Raw genomic sequence first — 23,852 nt, forward strand, 5'->3', positions numbered from 1 at the left:
GGGAGGAGGAGGAGGAGGGAGGTGGAGGAGGGAGCCGCAGCAGTGCTTTACTACTGGTTGAGGCACTGCTGCTGCTGCCCCTCTGCTTCACTATAGGCTGTCTTCCGAGAACAACCTATAATGAAGCAGAGGGGCAGCAGCAGCAGCGCCTCCACCAATAACACAGCGCTGCTGCGGCTCCCTCCTCCACCTCCCTCCTTCTCCTTCTCTCCTGCCCGGGAATCGTCAAGCTGCACCGAGGAGCCTGAGCCAGCGGAGAGGGTAAGTATAATTCTTCTTTCTTTCTTTCTTTCTTTCTTTCTTTCTTTCTTTCTTTCTTTCTTTCTTTCTTTCTTGGGACTGCCTGCCGCTATGTGTAAAAATGGGGGACTGCCTGCCGCTATGTGTAAAAATGGGGGACTGCCTGCCGCTATGTGTAAACAGGGGGAATCTGCCTGCCGCTATGTGTAAAAATGGGGGACTGCCTGCCGCTATGTGTGAACAGGGGGAATCTGCTTGCCGCTATGTGTAAAAATGGGGAATCTGCCTGCCGCTATGTGTAAAAATGGGGAATCTGCCTGCCGCTATGTGTAAAAATGGGGGACTGCCTGCCGCTATGTGTAAACAGGGGGAATCTGCCTGCCGCTATGTGTAAAAAGGGGGAATCTGCCTGCCGTAATGTGTAAAAATGGGGGACTGCCTGCTGTTATGTGTAAAAATGGGGAATATGCCTGCCGCTATGTGTAAAAAGGGGGAATCTGCCTGCCGTAATGTGTAAAAAGGGGCACGCTGTCTGTCTTAATGTGTAAAAAGGGGACGCTGTCTGTCTTAATGTGTAAAAAGGGGACGCTGTCTGCCGTAATGTGTAAAAAGAGGAATCTGTCCGCTGTAATGTGTAAAAGGGTCTCTACCTGGTGTAGTGGTGTTACTGTGCGGCGTAATTTGAATAATGGAGACTACTGTGCACCGTTTTATGAATTGGTATTATTTTCCCCTTCCCCACGAAGCCACACCACTATGTATTTTTGCGCGCGCCTACGACGCGCACTGCCCCTGTTTTGCATGCAGGGGTGGGGCTCCGATGCCGTTTCTTGCACACAGTGCTAAAATGTCTAGTTACGGCACTGTTGCTAGGTATCCATTTCTCTGGCCCTGAGCAGGTCCCCCTCACCAGATCCTCTCCAGGTGTGAGGGGGTGGACTTGGATGGGATGTGTGGGGGTAGGGGGGCCCAAAGCATTTTGTCGCACCTGGGCCCAACGCTCGCTAGTTCTGCCACTGTGTGTGTGTGTGTGTGTATGGAATGTATTGTGTGTGAGATGTGTGTATATGGGATATAGTGTGTTTGTGATGTGTTTATATATATGGGATATAGTGTGTGTGTGTGTGTGTACATGGAATGTATTATATATACTGTATACACACGTTTTGCCATAATATGGAGAATACTCCTCCGTGTCTGTCAGCGAAAATAATACTCCACGCCTGTCCTACGTCGTACTGTCCTGCGCACTACGCGGTGGTGATCAGTAGTGCGTCATCCTGGCCCAGCCCTATATAGTGCAGAGATTACCGCCATTGTAAAGCGGGGGCGTGGCTGTCATGATGCTATTCAGCGCAAATCACATCACTGTGTATGTGGTGTATATGGGATATGGAATGTAGTGTGTGTGATGTGGTGTATATGGGATATGGGATGTAGTGTGTGTGATGTGGTGTATATGGGATATGGGATGCAGTGTGTGTGATGTGGTGTATATGGGATATGGAATGTAGTGTGTGTGATGTGGTGTATATGGGATATGGAATGTAGTGTGTGTGATGTGGTGTATATGGGATATGGAATGTAGTGTGTGTGTGTGATGTGGTGTATATGGGATATGGAATGTAGTGTGTGTGATGTGGTGTATATGGGATATGGAATGTAGTGTGTGTGATGTGGTGTATATGGGATATGGAATGTAGTGTGTGTGATGTGGTGTATATGGTATATGGAATGTAGTGTGTGTGATGTGTATATGGGATATGGAATGTAGTGTGTGTGATGTGGTGTATATGGGATATGGAATGTAGTGTGTGTGATGTGGTGTATATGGGATATGGAATGCAGTGTGTGTGATGTGGTGTATATGGGATATGGAATGTAGTGTGTGTGATGTGGTGTATATGGGATATGGAATGTAGTGTGTGTGATGTGGTGTATATGGGATATGGAATGTAGTTTGTGTGATGTGGTGTATATGGGATATGGAATGTAGTGTGTGTGATGTGGTGTATATGGGATATGGAATGTAGTGTGTGTGATGTGGTGTATATGGGATATGGAATGTAGTGTGTGTGATGTGGTGTATATGGGATATGGAATGTAGTGTGTGTGATGTGGTGTATATGGTATATGGAATGTAGTGTGTGTGATGTGTATATGGGATATGGAATGTAGTGTGTGTGATGTGGTGTATATGGGATATGGAATGTAGTGTGTGTGATGTGGTGTATATGGGATATAGAATGTAGTGTGTGATGTGGTGTATATGGGATATGGAATGCAGTGTGTGTGATGTGGTGTATATGGGATATGGAATGTAGTGTGTGTGATGTGGTGTATATGGGATATGGAATGTAGTGTGTGTGATGTGGTGTATATGGGATATGGAATGTAGTGTGTGTTATGTGGTGTATATGGGATATGGAATTTAGTGTGTGTGTGATGTGGTGTATATGGGATATGGAATGTAGTGTGTGTGATGTGGTGTATATGGGATGCAGTGTGTGTGATGTGGTGTATATGGGATATGGAATGTAGTGTGTGTGATGTGGTGTATATGGTATATGGAATGCAGTGTGTGTGTGAGATGTGGTGTATATGGGATATGGAATGTAGTGTGTGTGATGTGGTGTATATGGGATATGGAATGTAGTGTGTGTGATGTGGTGTATATGGGATATGGAATGTAGTGTGTGTGATGTGGTGTATATGGGATATGGAATGTAGTGTGTGTGATGTGGTGTATATGGGATATGGAATGTAGTGTGTGTGATGTGGTGTATATGGGATATGGAATGCAGTGTGTGTGATGTGGTGTATATGGGATATGGAATGTAGTGTGTGTTATGTGGTGTATATGGGATATGGAATGTAGTGTGTGTGATGTGGTGTATATGCGAAATGGAATGTAGTGTGTGTGATGTGGTGTATATGGGATATGGAATGTAGTGTGTGTGATGTGGTGTATATGGGATATGGGATGCAGTGTGTGTGATGTGGTGTATATGGGATATGGAATGTAGTGTGTGTGATGTGGTGTATATGGGATATGGAATGTAGTGTGTGTGATGTGGTGTATATGGGATATGGAATGTAGTGTGTGTGATGTGGTGTATATGGGATATGGGATGCAGTGTGTGTGATGTGGTGTATATGGGATATGGAATGTAGTGTGTGTGATGTGGTGTATATGGGATATGGAATGTAGTGTGTGTGATGTGGTGTATATGGGATATGGAATGTAGTGTGTGTGATGTGGTGTATATGGGATATGGAATGTAGTGTGTGTGATGTGGTGTATATGGGATATGGAATGTAGTGTGTGTGATGTGGTGTATATGGTATATGGAATGTAGGGTGTGTGATGTGTATATGGGATATGGAATGTAGTGTGTGTGATGTGGTGTATATGGGATATGGAATGTAGTGTGTGTGATGTGGTGTATATGGGATATGGAATGCAGTGTGTGTGATGTGGTGTATATGGGATATGGAATGTAGTGTGTGTGATGTGGTGTATATGGGATATGGAATGTAGTGTGTGTGATGTGGTGTATATGGGATATGGAATGTAGTTTGTGTGATGTGGTGTATATGGGATATGGAATGTAGTGTGTGTGATGTGGTGTATATGGGATATGGAATGTAGTGTGTGTGATGTGGTGTATATGGGATATGGAATGTAGTGTGTGTGATGTGGTGTATATGGGATATGGAATGTAGTGTGTGTGATGTGGTGTATATGGTATATGGAATGTAGTGTGTGTGATGTGTATATGGGATATGGAATGTAGTGTGTGTGATGTGGTGTATATGGGATATGGAATGTAGTGTGTGTGATGTGGTGTATATGGGATATAGAATGTAGTGTGTGTGATGTGGTGTATATGGGATATGGAATGCAGTGTGTGTGATGTGGTGTATATGGGATATGGAATGTAGTGTGTGTGATGTGGTGTATATGGGATATGGAATGTAGTGTGTGTGTGATGTGGTGTATATGGGATATGGAATGTAGTGTGTGTTATGTGGTGTATATGGGATATGGAATTTAGTGTGTGTGTGATGTGGTGTATATGGGATATGGAATGTAGTGTGTGTGATGTGGTGTATATGGGATGCAGTGTGTGTGATGTGGTGTATATGGGATATGGAATGTAGTGTGTGTGATGTGGTGTATATGGTATATGGAATGCAGTGTGTGTGTGATGTGGTGTATATGGGATATGGAATGTAGTGTGTGTGATGTGGTGTATATGGGATATGGAATGTAGTGTGTGTGATGTGGTGTATATGGGATATGGAATGTAGTGTGTGTGATGTGGTGTATATGGGATATGGAATGTAGTGTGTGTGATGTGGTGTATATGGGATATGGAATGTAGTGTGTGTGATGTGGTGTATATGGGATATGGAATGCAGTGTGTGTGATGTGGTGTATATGGGATATGGAATGTAGTGTGTGTGATGTGGTGTATATGCGAAATGGAATGTAGTGTGTGTGATGTGGTGTATATGGGATATGGAATGTAGTGTGTGTGATGTGGTGTATAAGGGATATGGAATGCAGTGTGTGTGATGTGGTGTATATGGGATATGGAATATAGTGTGTGTGATGTGGTGTATATGGGATATGGAATGTAGTGTGTGTGATGTGGTGTATATGGGATATGGAATGTAGTGTGTGTGATGTGGTGTATATGGGATATGGAATGTAGTGTGTGTGATGTGGTGTATATGGGATATGGAATATAGTGTGTGTGATGTGGTGTATATGGGATATGGAATGTAGTGTGTGTGATGTGGTGTATATGGGATATGGAATGTAGTGTGTGTGATGTGGTGTATATGGGATATGGAATGTAGTGTGTGTGATGTGGTGTATATGGGATATGGAATGTAGTGTGTGTGATGTGGTGTATATGGGATATGGAATGTAGTGTGTGTGATGTGGTGTATATGGGATATGGAATGTAGTGTGTGTGATGTGGTGTATATGGGATATGGAATGTAGTGTGCGTGATGTGGTGTATATGGGATATGGAATGTAGTGTGCGTGATGTGGTGTATACGGGATATGGAATGTAGTGTGTGTGATGTGGTGTATATGGGATATGGAATGTAGTGTGTGTGATGTGGTGTATATGGGATATGGAATGTAGAGTGTGTGATGTGGTGTATATGGGATATGGAATGTAGTGTGTGTTATGTGGTGTATATGGGATATGGAATTTAGTGTGTGTGTGATGTGGTGTATATGGGATATGGAATGTAGTGTGTGTGATGTGGTGTATATGGGATATGGAATGTAGTGTGTGTGATGTGGTATATATGGGATATGGGATGCAGTGTGTGTGTGATGTGGTGTATATGGGATATGGAATGTAGTGTGTGTGATGTGGTGTATATGGGATATGGAATGTAGTGTGTGTGATGTGGTGTATATGGGATATGGAATGTAGTGTGTGTGATGTGGTGTATATGGGATATGGAATGTAGTGTGTGTGATGTGGTGTATATGGGATATGGAATGTAGTGTGTGTGATGTGGTGTATATGGGATATGGAATGCAGTGTGTGTGATGTGGTGTATATGGGATATGGAATGCAGTGTGTGTGATGTGGTGTATATGGGATATGGAATGCAGTGTGTGTGATGTGGTGTATATGGGATATGGAATGTAGTGTGTGTGATGTGGTGTATATGGGATATGGAATGTAGTGTATGTGATGTGGTGTATATGGGATATGGAATGTAGTGTGTGTGATGTGGTGTATATGGGATATGGAATGCAGTGTGTGTGATGTGGTGTATATGGGATATGGAATGTAGTGTGTGTGATGTGGTGTATATGGGATATGGAATGCAGTGTGTGTGATGTGGTGTATATGGGATATGGAATGTAGTGTGTGTGATGTGGTGTATATGGGATATGGAATGTAGTGTGTGTGATGTGGTGTATATGAGATATGGAATGTAGTGTGTGTGATGTGGTGTATATGGGATATGGAATGTAGTGTGTGTGATGTGGTGTATATGGGATATGGAATGTAGTGTGTGTGATGTGGTGTATATGGGATATGGAATGTAGTTTGTGTGATGTGGTGTATATGGGATATGGAATGTAGTGTGTGTGATGTGGTGTATATGGGATATGGAATGTAGTGTGTGTGATGTGGTGTATATGGGATATGGAATGCAGTGTGTGTGATGTGGTGTATATGATATATGGAATGTAGTGTGTGTGATGTGGTGTATATGGGATATGGAATGTAGTTTGTGTGATGTGGTGTATATGGGATATGGAATGTAGTGTGTGTGATGTGGTGTATATGGGATATGGAATGTAGTGTGTGTGATGTGGTGTATATGGGATATGGAATGTAGTGTGTGTGATGTGGTGTATATGGGATATGGAATGCAGTTTGTGTGATGTGGTGTATATGGGATATGGAATGTAGTGTGTGTGATGTGGTGTATATGGGATATGGAATGTAGTGTGTGTGTGATGTGGTGTATATGGGATATGGAATGCAGTGTGTGTGATGTGGTGTATATGGGATATGGAATGTAGTGTGTGTGATGTGGTGTATATGGGATATGGAATGTAGTGTGTGTGATGTGGTGTATATGGGATATGGAATGTAGTGTGTGTGATGTGGTGTATATGGGATATGGAATGTAGTGTGTGTGATGTGGTGTATATGGGATATGGAATGTAGTGTGTGTGATGTGGTGTATATGGGATATGGAATGTAGTGTGTGTGTGATGTGGTGTATATGGGATATGGAATGTAGTGTGTGTGTGTGTGATGTGGTGTATATGGGATATGGAATGTAGTGTGTGTGTGATGTGGTGTATATGGGATATGGAATGTAGTGTGTGTGTGATGTGGTGTATATGGGATATGGGATGTAGTGTGTGTGTGATGTGGTGTATATGGGATATGGAATGTAGTGTGTGTGATGTGGTGTATATGGGATATGGAATGTAGTGTGTGTGATGTGAAGTTTATGGGATATGGAATGTAGTGTGTGTGATGTGGTGTATATCGGATATGGGATGTAGTGTGTGTGATGTGGTGTATATGGGATATGGAATGCAGTGTGTGTGATGTGGTGTATATGGGATATGGAATGCAGTGTGTGTGATGTGGTGTATATGGGATATGGAATGTAGTGTGTGTGATGTGGTGTATATGGGATATGGGATGCAGTGTGTGTGATGTGGTGTATATGGGATATGGAATGTAGTGTGTGTGATGTGGTGTATATGGGATATGGAATGTAGTGTGTGTGATGTGGTGTATATGGGATATGGAATGTAGTGTGTGTGATGTGGTGTATATGGGATATGGAATGTAGTGTGTGTGATGTGGTGTATATGGGATATGGAATGTAGTGTGTGTGATGTGGTGTATATGGGATATGGAATGTAGTGTGTGTGATGTGGTGTATATCGGATATGGGATGTAGTGTGTGTGATGTGGTGTATATGGGATATGGAATGTAGTGTGTGTGATGTGGTGTATATGGGATATGGAATGTAGTGTGTGTGATGTGGTGTATATGGGATATGGAATGTAGTGTGTGTGATGTGGTGTATATGGGATATGGAATGTAGTGTGTGTGATGTGGTGTATATGGGATATGGAATGTAGTGTGTGTGATGTGGTGTATATGGGATATGGAATGTAGTTTGTGTGATGTGGTGTATATGGGATATGGAATGTAGTGTGTGTGATGTGGTGTATATGGGATATGGAATGTAGTGTGTGTGATGTGGTGTATATGGAATGTAGTGTGTGTGATGTGGTGTATATGGGATATGGAATGCAGTGTGTGTGATGTGGTGTATATGATATATGGAATGTAGTGTGTGTGATGTGGTGTATATGGGATATGGAATGTAGTTTGTGTGATGTGGTGTATATGGGATATGGAATGTAGTGTGTGTGATGTGGTGTATATGGGATATGGAATGTAGTGTGTGTGATGTGGTGTATATGGGATATGGAATGTAGTGTGTGTGATGTGGTGTATATGGGATATGGAATGCAGTGTGTGTGATGTGGTGTATATGGGATATGGAATGTAGTGTGTGTGATGTGGTGTATATGGGATATGGAATGTAGTGTGTGTGATGTGGTGTATATGGGATATGGAATGCAGTGTGTGTGATGTGGTGTATATGGGATATGGAATGTAGTGTGTGTGATGTGGTGTATATGGGATATGGAATGTAGTGTGTGTGATGTGGTGTATATGGGATATGGAATGTAGTGTGTGTGATGTGGTGTATATGGGATATGGAATGTAGTGTGTGTGATGTGGTGTATATGGGATATGGAATGTAGTGTGTGTGATGTGGTGTATATGGGATATGGAATGTAGTGTGTGTGTGATGTGGTGTATATGGGATATGGAATGTAGTGTGTGTGTGATGTGGTGTATATGGGATGTAGTGTGTGTGTGATGTGGTGTATATGGGATATGGAATGTAGTGTGTGTGATGTGGTGTATATGGGATATGGAATGTAGTGTGTGTGATGTGGTGTATATGGGATATGGAATGTAGTGTGTGTGATGTGGTTTATATGGGATATGGAATGTAGTGTGTGTGATGTGGTGTATATGGGATATGGAATGTAGTGTGTGTGATGTGGTGTATATGGGATATGGAATGTAGTGTGTGTGATGTGGTGTATATGGGATATGGAATGTAGTGTGTGTGATGTGGTGTATATGGGATATGGAATGTAGTGTGTGTGATGTGGTGTATATGGGATATGGAATGTAGTGTGTGTGATGTGGTGTATATCGGATATGGGATGTAGTGTGTGTGATGTGGTGTATATGGGATATGGAATGCAGTGTGTGTGATGTGGTGTATATGGGATATGGGATGCAGTGTGTGTGATGTGGTGTATATGGGATATGGAATGTAGTGTGTGTTATGTGGTGTATATGGGATATGGAATTTAGTGTGTGTGTGATGTGGTGTATATGGGATATGGAATGTAGTGTGTGTGATGTGGTGTATATGGGATATGGGATGTAGTGTGTGTGATGTGGTGTACAGATGTAGCCAACTTTATCTTGACTGTTTCTCCGCCGAGACGGGCGTTTAGCCACGCTAAGGCGATAGCTGAGTTTAATCACAGGCAGGCGCGTTGAGACGATCTAGATACTCATCATGCATTACACATCTCCACCACTGTGTGGCTAATGCTCCACTAATCCAGTACTTTCGATCGTACAGTATAGCGGCGGATTGATCTACAGCTCTGGCAATACTGTAGGCGTAACGGGAAGCGGTGGAAAAAGTATGGAGTACAGTACTGTATGTGTATGGAGACGCAACTACAGTAATTGTGTAAAAGGAATAATGTACAGTACAATGTATAAACACCGTGCTTTTTAAAATATAAAATATATGAGCGTCTGAGTTCGCTAATGCATAATGGGAATGGAGGACTAGCAGGAGGCGGAGGAAAACACCGTGCTTTACAAATGCGAGCGTCCGAGTCCTCTAAGGCATAAACCAACAGCAATGGGGCGAGGGCCGGGCGCTGTTTGCAGTACTTTCACACATGAAATTAGAAATCTCTCATGAGGCGTCGTGGGCTAGGGGTGAAGGCTCCCACCTCCCTCACTGGGGGTCCAGGGTTCGAGACATGATGTGCTTTCTTTCTTTTTTTTTTTTTTTTTTTCTGTAATAATGCATTGTATTATTTTATTTCCATTGTAAGACAGTCAATGGAAGGATGCACACAGGTTTCACATAAATCAAAGTACATCTGCAGGAGCGATTCTTTACGCTAAATGCACCCAAACAGCGTGAATGAAATGAGTGTATTCTGGCGCTACCAACTAAGCAAAACAGTACTGTAGATCTTCAGCGTTTGTGCATTGCACAGGACCTGAATTTCCTCCCTGTGCAGGCCCCCAGGGGGGAAGGGCGATGGGGGTAGGGGGGAGACGATGGAAAATACTGTGCCTTTGAAATGCAATTACTGTACATGAGCGTCCGAGTACACTACGGCATACTGTAAACCAACACCAATGGGAAGGAAGTGCCAACCTTATTTTTAATGTGTTCCCGTGACATTCACTTTAACATTTTTTTTTTTCTCTCCAATACAGTACATCCAATGGAAGGATGCACACAGGTTTCACATAAATCAAAGTACATCTGCAGGAGCGATTCTTTACGCTAAATGCAACCTACAGTACGGTACTGTAAGTGAGCAAAATACAGTAGTACTACAGTGGGCGTTTGTGTATTGCACATAACCTGCATTCCCTCCCTGTCTACTGCATGATCTGTGCAGGCTCCCATGGGGGAAGGGCAACAGGCTAGCAGGAGGCGGAGGAAAACACCGTGCTTTACAAATGCGAGCGTCCGAGTCCTCTAAGGCATAAACCAACAGCAATGGGGCGAGGGCCGGGCGCTGTTTGCAGTACTTTCACACATGAAATTAGAAATCTCTCATGAGGCGTCGTGGGCTAGGGGTGAAGGCTCCCACCTCCCTCACTGGGGGTCCAGGGTTCGAGACATGATGTGCTTTCTTTCTTTTTTTTTTTTTTTTTTTTTCTGTAATAATGCACTGTATTATTTTATTTCCATTGTAAGACAGTCAATGGAAGGATGCACACAGGTTTCACATAAATCAAAGTACATCTGCAGGAGCGATTCTTTACGCTAAATGCACCCAAACAGCGTGAATGAAATGAGTGTATTCTGGCGCTACCAACTAAGCAAAACAGTACTGTAGATCTTCAGCGTTTGTGCATTGCACAGGACCTGAATTTCCTCCCTGTGCAGGCCCCCAGGGGGGAAGGGCGATGGGGGTAGGGGGGAGACGATGGAAAATACTGTGCCTTTGAAATGCAATTACTGTACATGAGCGTCCGAGTACACTACGGCATACTGTAAACCAACACCAATGGGAAGGAAGTGCCAACCTTATTTTTAATGTGTTCCCGTGACATTCACTTTAACATTTTTTTTTTTCTCTCCAATACAGTACATCCAATGGAAGGATGCACACAGGTTTCACATAAATCAAAGTACATCTGCAGGAGCGATTCTTTACGCTAAATGCAACCTACAGTACGGTACTGTAAGTGAGCAAAATACAGTAGTACTACAGTGGGCGTTTGTGTATTGCACATGACCTGCATTCCCTCCCTGTCTACTGCATGATCTGTGCAGGCTCCCATGGGGGAAGGGCAACAGGCTAGCAGGAGGCGGAGGAAAACACCGTGCTTTACAAATGCGAGCGTCCGAGTCCTCTAAGGCATAAACCAACAGCAATGGGGCGAGGGCCGGGCGCTGTTTGCAGTACTTTCACACATGAAATTAGAAATCTCTCATGAGGCGTCGTGGGCTAGGGGTGAAGGCTCCCACCTCCCTCACTGGGGGTCCAGGGTTCGAGACATGATGTGCTTTCTTTCTTTTTTTTTTTTTTTTTTCTGTAATAATGCACTGTATTATTTTATTTCCATTGTAAGACAGTCAATGGAAGGATGCACACAGGTTTCACATAAATCAAAGTACATCTGCAGGAGCGATTCTTTACGCTAAATGCAACCTACAGTACGGTACTGTAAGTGAGCAAAATACAGTAGTACTACAGTGGGCGTTTGTGTATTGCACATGACCTGCATTCCCTCCCTGTCTACTGCATGATCTGTGCAGGCTCCCATGGGGGAAGGGCAACAGGCTAGCAGGAGGCGGAGGAAAACACCGTGCTTTACAAATGCGAGCGTCCGAGTCCTCTAAGGCATAAACCAACAGCAATGGGGCGAGGGCCGGGTGCTGTTTGCAGTACTTTCACACATGAAATTAGAAATCTCTCATGAGGCGTCGTGGGCTAGGGGTGAAGGCTCCCACCTCCCTCACTGGGGGTCCAGGGTTCGAGACATGATGTGCTTTCTTTCTTTTTTTTTTTTTTTTTTTTTTTTTCTGTAATAATGCACTGTATTATTTTATTTCCATTGTAAGACAGTCAATGGAAGGATGCACACAGGTTTCACATAAATCAAAGTACATCTGCAGGAGCGATTCTTTACGCTAAATGCACCCAAACAGCGTGAATGAAATGAGTGTATTCTGGCGCTACCAACTAAGCAAAACAGTACTGTAGATCTTCAGCGTTTGTGCATTGCACAGGACCTGAATTTCCTCCCTGTGCAGGCCCCCAGGGGGGAAGGGCGATGGGGGTAGGGGGGAGACGATGGAAAATACTGTGCCTTTGAAATGCAATTACTGTACATGAGCGTCCGAGTACACTACGGCATACTGTAAACCAACACCAATGGGAAGGAAGTGCCAACCTTATTTTTAATGTGTTCCCGTGACATTCACTTTAACATTTTTTTTTTTCTCTCCAATACAGTACATCCAATGGAAGGATGCACACAGGTTTCACATAAATCAAAGTACATCTGCAGGAGCGATTCTTTACGCTAAATGCAACCTACAGTACGGTACTGTAAGTGAGCAAAATACAGTAGTACTACAGTGGGCGTTTGTGTATTGCACATGACCTGCATTCCCTCCCTGTCTACTGCATGATCTGTGCAGGCTCCCATGGGGGAAGGGCAACAGGCTAGCAGGAGGCGGAGGAAAACACCGTGCTTTACAAATGCGAGCGTCCGAGTCCTCTAAGGCATAAACCAACAGCAATGGGGCGAGGGCCGGGCGCTGTTTGCAGTACTTTCACACATGAAATTAGAAATCTCTCATGAGGCGTCGTGGGCTAGGGGTGAAGGCTCCCACCTCCCTCACTGGGGGTCCAGGGTTCGAGACATGATGTGCTTTCTTTCTTTTTTTTTTTTTTTTTTTCTGTAATAATGCACTGTATTATTTTATTTCCATTGTAAGACAGTCAATGGAAGGATGCACACAGGTTTCACATAAATCAAAGTACATCTGCAGGAGCGATTCTTTACGCTAAATGCAACCTACAGTACGGTACTGTAAGTGAGCAAAATACAGTAGTACTACAGTGGGCGTTTGTGTATTGCACATGACCTGCATTCCCTCCCTGTCTACTGCATGATCTGTGCAGGCTCCCATGGGGGAAGGGCAACAGGCTAGCAGGAGGCGGAGGAAAACACCGTGCTTTACAAATGCGAGCGTCCGAGTCCTCTAAGGCATAAACCAACAGCAATGGGGCGAGGGCCGGGCGCTGTTTGCAGTACTTTCACACATGAAATTAGAAATCTCTCATGAGGCGTCGTGGGCTAGGGGTGAAGGCTCCCACCTCCCTCACTGGGGGTCCAGGGTTCGAGACATGATGTGCTTTCTTTCTTTTTTTTTTTTTTTTTTTTTTTCTGTAATAATGCACTGTATTATTTTATTTCCATTGTAAGACAGTCAATGGAAGGATGCACACAGGTTTCACATAAATCAAAGTACATCTGCAGGAGCGATTCTTTACGCTAAATGCACCCAAACAGCGTGAATGAAATGAGTGTATTCTGGCGCTACCAACTAAGCAAAACAGTACTGTAGATCTTCAGCGTTTGTGCATTGCACAGGACCTGAATTTCCTCCCTGTGCAGGCCCCCAGGGGGGAAGGGCGATGGGGGTAGGGGGGAGACGATGGAAAATACTGTGCCTTTGAAATGCAATTACTGTACATGAGCGTCCGAGTACACTACGGCATACTGTAAACCAACACCAATGGGAAGGAAGTGCCAACCTTATTTTTAATGTGTTCCCGTGACATTCACTTTAACATTTTTTTTTTTCTCTCCAATACAGTACATCCAATGGAAGGATGCACACAGGTTTCACATAAATCAAAGTACATCTGCAGGAGCGATTCTTTACGCTAAATGCAACCTACAGTACGGTACTGTAAGTGAGCAAAATACAGTAGTACTACAGTGGGCGTTTGTGTATTGCACATGACCTGCATTCCCTCCCTGTCTACTGCATGATCTGTGCAGGCTCCCATGGGGGAAGGGCAACAGGCTAGCAGGAGGCGGAGGAAAACACCGTGCTTTACAAATGCGAGCGTCCGAGTCCTCTAAGGCATAAACCAACAGCAATGGGGCGAGGGCCGGGCGCTGTTTGCAGTACTTTCACACATGAAATTAGAAATCTCTCATGAGGCGTCGTGGGCTAGGGGTGAAGGCTCCCACCTCCCTCACTGGGGGTCCAGGGTTCGAGACATGATGTGCTTTCTTTCTTTTTTTTTTTTTTTTTTTCTGTAATAATGCACTGTATTATTTTATTTCCATTGTAAGACAGTCAATGGAAGGATGCACACAGGTTTCACATAAATCAAAGTACATCTGCAGGAGCGATTCTTTACGCTAAATGCACCCAAACAGCGTGAATGAAATGAGTGTATTCTGACGGACTGTGCATCTTCGGTATTTGTGTATAGCATAAGACCTGTGAAGGCTCCCAGGAGGGAAGGGCGTAGGGCAAGACAGTGGAAAATACTGTGGTCAAAGAAAGGGCATATGTAAAACTAAGGGAAACTGTCACAAAGTACAGTAACTACAGTACTGTACGTTGAATGCCTGGAACGCACGACGCCTGAGACGCACGACGTCTGAGACGCACGACGCCTGAGACGCACGACGTCTGAGACGCACGACGTCTGGATCGCTCATTGAGCATAAGCATGGCTGCTGTACCTGTAGTACCTGTACGTGACCGTCCCTATGCTATGGGTGAGCTGCGTCTCCTCGTTCGCTGGCGGGACAGAACTCTCGCCAGCAACGAGGAGAAAGTAAGGGCATATAGGAGGGCCAGCAGGGATATCCTCCGGACCTACAACCGGAGGAGAACGGTGAGGTCTCTCCAGAGGAGGTGGAGTGACCTCGTGAGGCGGACCCCACGACGCCTGCAGGCCATAAGGGATTGTAAGTACAGTACATTACTGTAGATTACTGTACTTTAAGTTACTGTAGTTACAGGTACAGTACATTATAGCAGGGGCTGCTGTAGCAGCAGGTATCCGGTCTATACAGCACTGTACAGTATTTGTGGTAAACAAATGGTTAAACAAGGACCAAACGTTAACCCGGGTCAAAAGGTCAATTTGTTTTTTTGCGTCGACCTAGATGGTGCGGCTTTTGAAATTGGTTGACACCAGTTACTGTAGGTTGACATGGTCGTTAAGTTGACATGGAAAAAGATCGACATGCGTTTTACAAAAACAATTGTTATTTTTTTAAACTTGTGTATATACAGTAGTTCTTTACAATCCAGGTGGTCTACGATTGTGCAGTGTACAGTATCATGCAGTGTACAGTATATGCAATGTATCACAGTGTATCGTGCTGCGTAATTGCAGCGTGTCATGCAGTGTACATTCAGAATATGGTATTGTGCAGTGAGTGTAATACATAGTGAATCACATCGTGCAGCAGAGTCGGCCTTAGGCATAGGCAAACTACAGTAGGCAAATGCCTAGGGCATTTGCTATGCTTAGGGGCACCAGCAGCTTCTGCTGATTAAAATGATATGCGGCATGCCTATATTTTGCGTGACTGCGGCTGTATCTGTACCTGGCTAGGGCCAGCACTGTCGTGCAGTGTACTGTATACACATGTGGTAATTGCAGTTTTTTGTGTAGTGTACATTGTATCATATTTTGCAGGGAAATGTGCAGTTTGTCATATCACGCAGTCGTGCAGTGCATTGTGTGGTTTAATTGCAGTGTGCCGAAATTTGTGTTTCAGATAGTACAGTGTTCTAAGGGATGTTACTTTGGCAGAAATTATTCTAAGGGATGTTACAGTGGCCTAATGTGTTCTGACGTGCATTACTCTTGCATAAGGTTCATGACTGGCAGATCTCTACTTTGTGACGTAATGTGGATATACTACTGCACTACTGTGACGTACAGTAACGTGAATAAGGTGCTCTACTGTGTGACACAACGTGAATCAAGGACAGTACTGTGACGTGAATACGGTGCTCTACTGTGTGACACAACGTGAATCAAGGACAGTACTGTGACGTGAATAAGGTGCTCTACTGTGTGACACAACGTGAATCAAGGACAGTACTGTGACGTGAATACGGTGCTCTACTGTGTGACACAACGTGAATCAAGGACAGTACTGTGACGTGAATAAGGTGCTCTACTGTGTGACACAACGTGAATCAAGGACAGTACTGTGACGTGAATACGGTGCTCTACTGTGTGACACAACGTGAATCAAGGACAGTACTGTGACGTGAATACGGTGCTCTACTGTGTGACACAACGTGAATCAAGGACAATACTGTGACGTGAATACGGTGCTCTACTGTGACATGACGTGAATCAAGGACAGTACTGTGACGTGAATAAGGTGCTCTACTGTGTGACACAACGTGAATCAAGGACAGTACTGTGACGTGAATACGGTGCTCTACTGTGTGACACAACGTGAATCAAGGACAATACTGTGACGTGAATACGGTGCTCTACTGTGTGACACAACGTGAATCAAGGACAGTACTGTGACGTGAATACGGTGCTCTACTGTGTGACACAACGTGAATCAAGGACAGTACTGTGACGTGAATAAGGTGCTCTACTGTGTGACACAACGTGAATCAAGGACAGTACTGTGACGTGAATACGGTGCTCTACTGTGTGACACAACGTGAATCAAGGACAATACTGTGACGTGAATACGGTGCTCTACTGTGTGACACAACGTGAATCAAGGACAGTACTGTGACGTGAATACGGTGCTCTACTGTGTGACACAACGTGAATCAAGGACAGTACTGTGACGTGAATAAACTGCACTACTGTGACATGACGTGAATAAGATGAATTCAGGTGAGTACTGCATCATCTGTCATGAAATCAATTTGTAATGTAATGAACAGTACTGAGATGGTTAAGGGTGGGAGGGCTGCATGCTGATGTGTGTCATAATGTTTATAAGGGCAATGCTTATGTGTGTTACAATGTCTATAAAGGTAGTGTTCTGTCTAATACCCTGGACCTACTGTACTGTAGCGATACTGTAAGTGTACTGTATGTCACATTTAGAAATGTGCCCCTTAAGTTTTGAAGACAGTACAGTACACTATGCCCTCCTGAGTGATTAGGTGCAGGGTACTAGAATGAACAATTCCATTTATTGTGATGTCATAAAGATGCTGTCAATGTTGAATTTCATTGGCTGTACAGTATGCTGCCATTATACTGTATATATATTTTTACAGGGCTGGTAGCACGACGTCACAGGAGGCGGGACAGGCGCCGCCAAGCTGGTAAGTATTGTCAAATACAGTAGTGTACAGTACATAGTGATTTCTATAGTCCCAACCCCCTGTCCTGACCATCACAGATAACTCGCTGCAATCCGTTAATGTTAAGAATGTCTGTTTACAAAACTAAATGTAAATATTAAACACAAAGTATAAATAACATTGTAGATAGCTGAATACCCGTGCTTCGCTACGGGATGAGGATGGTAAATTCCAGTGATAGTTGTTTGTTAATTTACGTTTGTTGGCGATCTAGTATATAGTACTGTATACTTTAAGCATACTGTATCTTGCTTCTCTGATGCAGATTGTTTATTGGCCGGACCCCTTTTTGGTCCTGGATACTGTGCAGTACATGTTTCAAATTGACAGCTTCACTTACAGTACTGTTATTTTTTTTCCCACAGTACCACCACCACCACCACCTGCTGCGCTGCCAGGTATTGTGTAACGAGAATTCTGGTGCTACTGTCATCGTTGTTACACTACTGTACATGTGTCCTGGATACTGTACAGTACATGTTTCAAATTGACAGCTTCACTTACAGTACTGTTATTTTTTTTCCCACAGTACCACCACCACCACCACCACCACCTGCTGCGCTGCCAGGTATTGTGTAACGAGAATTCTGGTGCTACTGTCATCGTTGTTACACTACTGTACATGTGTCCTGGATACTGTGCAGTACATGTTTCCAATTGACAGCTTCACTTACAGTACTGTTATTTTTTTTCCCACAGTACCACCACCACCACCACCTGCTGCGCTGCCAGGTATTGTGTAACGAGAATTCTGGTGCTACTGTCATCGTTGTTACACTACTGTACATGTGTCTTGGATACTGTGCAGTACATGTTTCAAATTGACAGCTTCACTTACAGTACTGTTATTTTTTTTCCCACAGTACCACCACCACCACCACCACCACCACCACCTGCTGCGCTGCCAGGTATTGTGTAACGAGAATTCTGGTGTGACTGTCATCGTTACACTACTGTACATGTGTCCTGGATACTGTACAGTACATGTTTCAAATTGACAGCTTCACTTACAGTACTGTTATTTTTTTTCCCACAGTACCACCACCACCACCACCACCACCTGCTGCGCTGCCAGGTATTGTGTAACGAGAATTCTGGTGCTACTGTCATCGTTGTTACACTACTGTACATGTGTCCTGGATACTGTGCAGTACATGTTTCCAATTGACAGCTTCACTTACAGTACTGTTATTTTTTTTCCCACAGTACCACCACCACCACCACCACCACCTGCTGCGCTGCCAGGTATTGTGTAACGAGAATTCTGGTGCTACTGTCATCGTTGTTACACTACTGTACATGTGTCCTGGATACTGTACAGTACATGTTTCCAATTGACAGCTTCACTTACAGTACTGTTATTTTTTTTCCCACAGTACCACCACCACCACCACCACCACCACCACCTGCTGCGCTGCCAGGTATTGTGTAACGAGAATTCTGGTGCTACTGTCATCGTTGTTACACTACTGTACATGTGTCCTGGATACTGTACAGTACATGTTTCCAATTGACAGCTTCACTTACAGTACTGTTATTTTTTTTCCCACAGTACCACCACCACCACCACCTGCTGCGCTGCCAGGTATTGTGTAACGAGAATTCTGGTGCTACTGTCATCGTTGTTACACTACTGTACATGTGTCCTGGATACTGTACAGTACATGTTTCCAATTGACAGCTTCACTTACAGTACTGTTATTTTTTTTCCCACAGTACCACCACCACCACCACCACCACCACCACCACCTGCTGCGCTGCCAGGTATTGTGTAACGAGAATTCTGGTGCTACTGTCATCGTTGTTACACTACTGTACATGTGTCCTGGATACTGTACAGTACATGTTTCAAATTGACAGCTTCACTTACAGTACTGTTATTTTTTTTCCCACAGTACCAACACCACCACCACCACCACCTGCTGCATCCGAGAGCTCCGGAAGTGGTAATAATTACTTTTTGTTACAGACACACTAGTTTCCTACAGTATTACTGTAATTTTTGTATTTTACAATACTTGTCATCTTTTACACACAGACCGCCTCGTAATTGATACAGAGGAGGAGCTCATTCCCATTGATTCGGGGGAGGAAGAGGAGCCAGATTATAGTAAGTACAGTAGGATTTTCTCAAGCCCATTCTTAAAAGTATTGACCAAGTCCACTTTTATTACTTTTCAGGCAGGGAATTCCAAACATGTACTGTACAGTATTTCCCTCACTGTGAAGACCCCTTTTCGCCTCTGTGCGAAATCGCCTCTACTTCAACAAGAGTTACTGTGCACGTGTCCTCTGTGTCCATCTTATCAAAAACCGTTCCTGTGTATTGTCCCCTTACTGTATACAGTATATTTGTAAAGGTTAATCATGTCCCCTCTTAATCTCCTCTTTTCCAATGTAAACATGCCTAGCCTGCCTTTCCTTGTATTCCATCTTCTCAATCCACTTCATCACTTTGGTCGCCCGCCTCTAAACCTTTTGTAGTTCCACGATATCCATTTTGTATTATGGTGCCCAAAATTGTGCATCCGACCCACCCTCCACTAGCCTAACCCTCCAATCATACTCTGAATCCACACTCTGCATTCTGAATGTCGGGATCCAGACAGCAGGTCTTTTAAATACAGTACTGTATGTCCCCTACCGCTGGACAGTCATTCTGCTCCTACTGTATTATGAATATATCTCTGCCTCCTGTAGCACTGTACTACTGTGCAATTTTGTAGTAACTGTACTCTACTGTATTTTGTTTATAATATTTTTTTATTTTCAACTCAGTAATTATTGACAGTGAGGATGAAAAACCCTCTCCCCAACTTGGTAAGTAAACTGCAGTATTGTACTGTACTGTACATTGTGTTAAACCAATGGGTTGGGTTTGCGTGACCAGCAGTCAGGATTCTAGCGGTCAGGTGACCGACAGTGGCATCCTGATTGCAGCAATCCCAACAGGGTGAGGTACGGTATCCTAACCCTCCTCCACTACCCCCTGATTCTGGCCTCGACATTCTCGTCTCTGTGTGCGAAATTTACTCTCCTCCTCCAATTCCTGACTGAATTTTTGCTTTACTGTATTCAACACAGAATACAAAAGTATATTTCATGGATTTTTTGCTTTCACAGGCCCTACACTGTCACAGGCGGTGGCGGAGGAGGAGGACCAGGACTCTACCTCTATGTCCATCACCTCACTGCACCCATTAAGTAAGTCCAGTCCGGTACATCGTGCCTCTGTAGAGCCAGTTTGAGCAAGGAGAGATTGATTGCTTCTTTTTTTGGTGGGGGCCCAAACCAACCAGTCATTTCAGCCACAGTCGTGTGGCAGACCCTGTTTATATAACATAAGGGTGGTTGGGAGGGCCCAATCACAATTCCATCTTGCACCTCTTTTTTTATTTATTTTTTTATTTATTTATCTTTGCATCATGTGATGTTTGGGGAAAATTGTTATAAGGTTTGATGTAAAAAAAAGGTTAAAAAAAAGAGGCAGATTAGATGGGCAAAGTGGTTCTTACAGTATTTGTCATCAAATTCTATGTTTCTGTATGCAGACCCTCCAACATGACCCGCCGCACTGCTCTGTTTCTAGACTTCCCTCTTAATTTATGATTTCCATCACCTGTGTTGAACTAGTTATATGATAAGAAAGCTGTTTCTTCACAGGTGATGGCAATAATAAATTAAGAGGGAAGTCCAGAACCAGAGCATTTTGTACCTAGTGGGGCGGGTCATGTTGGAGGGTATGTGTATTTCCTGGAATTAACCTTTTTTTTTTTTCACATTAATGTTTTTTTTCACAGGCCCTACACTGGAACAGGCCACGGAGGAGGAGGAGGAGGATGATGATGATGCTGCTGCATTTAGTGGTAAGAATTATTACTGACATTGATCTGATGCCATCAGAGTAGCACTTTTCATCAGATTTTTCTGGCAAATGCGTAGAAATCGGATGAAAATTGTTTTTGTTTGAACTGGTGATATTGCCCATACAGTAGCAACCGATCACATCCCACATTAACATTTACAGTATCTAGTTACACTTACAGACGATAATACAGTACAGTAGGTAATATTTGATTGGTTGCTACTGTATGGACAACATCCTGTTCTAAAAAAAACACCCATCTTACTCAATTTCTCTCTCTCTCTCTCTCTCACCCCTTGTCACTGTCTCTCCATTCATCTCTCTAGATACTGTCAGTGATGAATTTCCCATTAGGCACGAGAGGCACGTACTGTACCTAGTGGCGGCATCTGTTTGGGGGCCTCAGTTGGATGCTTACAGTATGCTAATACTGTCATCCCAAAAATTACCACTACAGTAACTGCTAAATATTTTAAGTGTACTGTACAATATGCACATACAGTACTGTACAGTATACATAATTCAAAAGAAAAAAGAGTTGCTACTGTACCTTATTCTAGTCATAATCACCGGCATACGGGTCACTCACAAATTTTCTGATGGTCTCGGTGGGGTCCCTTGGAATCACCATGCCTGTCACAAGCATACCTTTTTTTACCCACCTGACACTGGGCCTGGACACTAGTGTACTATTACTATACTTTTTACTGTATACTGTATCTTATAATATTCTTCTCTTTTACCCACAGACGACGAGCCAGAATACATTTTTGGTAAATACAGTATACTGTACAGTAGCAATAGTTGGTACTGTAATTACAGTATTTTTTTTTCTCCAACATTATTTTAAGTCAAACTGATATGACTAACTGTACTGTATTATCTTTTTACAGTCCGTCGCCAACCAGTGGAGGAGACACCTGGTAATAAAATAGAAATACATAATGCACTGTACTGTATTCTAACTTACTGTAACATGTATAACACTGAGCTGATCATCTTCACACCCTCTGACATAACCTTACAGTACAAACTGTACTTTCTCTCCTTTTTCACCCTCTTCACTCCACAAATGCATGCTGCGTTTCCTGACTACTGATATAATAGTGTGTAGAGCGTAGCGAGGCACCGTGCCCACCGCGTGGCGAGCGAAGCAAGCATGCAAGGGGCTGCTTTCCGCTCGCCGCCCCTGTCGGGATTGTGTGGTCGGGATTCCGGCGTCTGTATTTTGACTGCCGGGATCCCGTCCAGCGGGATTACGTACTGATCTCCTGTCTGAGCCTGCCCTAGGCATAGGCATACTTGCCAAATGCCCAGGGGCACAAGCAGCTTCTGCTGATTAATATGATATGCAGCATGCCTACAGTATATTCTGTGCATACAAAATGCATTACTAATGTGCAGCATTATGTGTATACAGTACTTTGTTGTGTAACATATACTGTAGCAAGGGCACTACTGTGTGGTCTAATGTGAACAAAGAGCAATATGATGTGATGCAATGTGAATAAGTGGGAATACTTTGAGGAGTAATGTGGTACTATCATATGATGTAACGAGAAAAAGAGACACTATTGCATGATATGTTGTGAATAAAGTTGCAGTACTGTGTGGCGTCATTTCAGATTGGGGAATTACTGTGTGGCCTTGCCCCTTCCCAGCAAGAACATGCACCGTTTTGGGATGCACACCGAATGTGCACACTGTTGCTATTTTAAACATACAGTACAGTAAGTTGGAGGAGCACCAAAATGACGACTGCTATGGTTGAGGGGTGATGGTGCTGGGAAAGGGGTACAGGCTCAGAGGCGGAAATAGCATCTGTGCAAGGGGGCAGCATCCAAAAACTTGACTAGGGAATCATATTATTTATGGCTGGCTCTGAGTACAGTCCACTATTATGGATAGTACTCCCTACAACACCACCTACAGTACTGTAACCCTCTTTTTTCTGAAGCGGTCATGAAATGTCATGACTGCTAATACATACAGTAAATGTCTACAGTATTTGTACTGTGGTGTTTAATTCCTTTGACAATTTGTTTATGACCTATTGAAGCTAAACTCTTGTACAGTACTTTATATTTTGAATACCAGCAATACAGTATAATACTGTACCTACAGTATACAGTAATAATTGTTTACTATTTGAATGTGACTAAATGTTTTTTTTTCTCCAATATAGTGCCAATTATTTATGGGGGCCCCAGACAGGGGCAAGATAGGTGGGCTGGCCCAGAAGCGGGCAGGCAGCAGCCCACTTATACAAGAGGTAAACTAAAGCAATGTTTAAATTACCTCGACAGCATACAGTAGTGTTTGATTTACTGTACTGACAATACAGTACTGTACATTGTAAATAACAATATTGTCTAATATAGAGTAAAGTACTGTATTGCCATTACTACACTGTAAAGTATTCAGTATTTGTTTTGTAATACTGTCCTTTTTTTC

At 43.4% G+C, this 23,852-nt stretch overlaps 1 long non-coding RNA gene across 1 annotated transcript; it reads left to right on the top strand.

Moving 5' to 3' along the window:
* Nucleotides 1–20,281: 20,281 nt before the first annotated feature.
* Nucleotides 20,282–22,171, top strand: LOC134928743 (uncharacterized). Its single transcript, XR_010177980.1, has 4 exons — nt 20,282–20,353; nt 20,657–20,737; nt 21,334–21,399; nt 22,148–22,171. It is a non-coding gene; the product is annotated as an uncharacterized LOC134928743 (long non-coding RNA).
* Nucleotides 22,172–23,852: the final 1,681 nt, after the last annotated feature.

Source organism: Pseudophryne corroboree, chromosome 5 (assembly GCF_028390025.1).
Source record: "Pseudophryne corroboree isolate aPseCor3 chromosome 5, aPseCor3.hap2, whole genome shotgun sequence".
Taxonomy (NCBI): Eukaryota; Metazoa; Chordata; class Amphibia; order Anura; family Myobatrachidae; genus Pseudophryne; species Pseudophryne corroboree.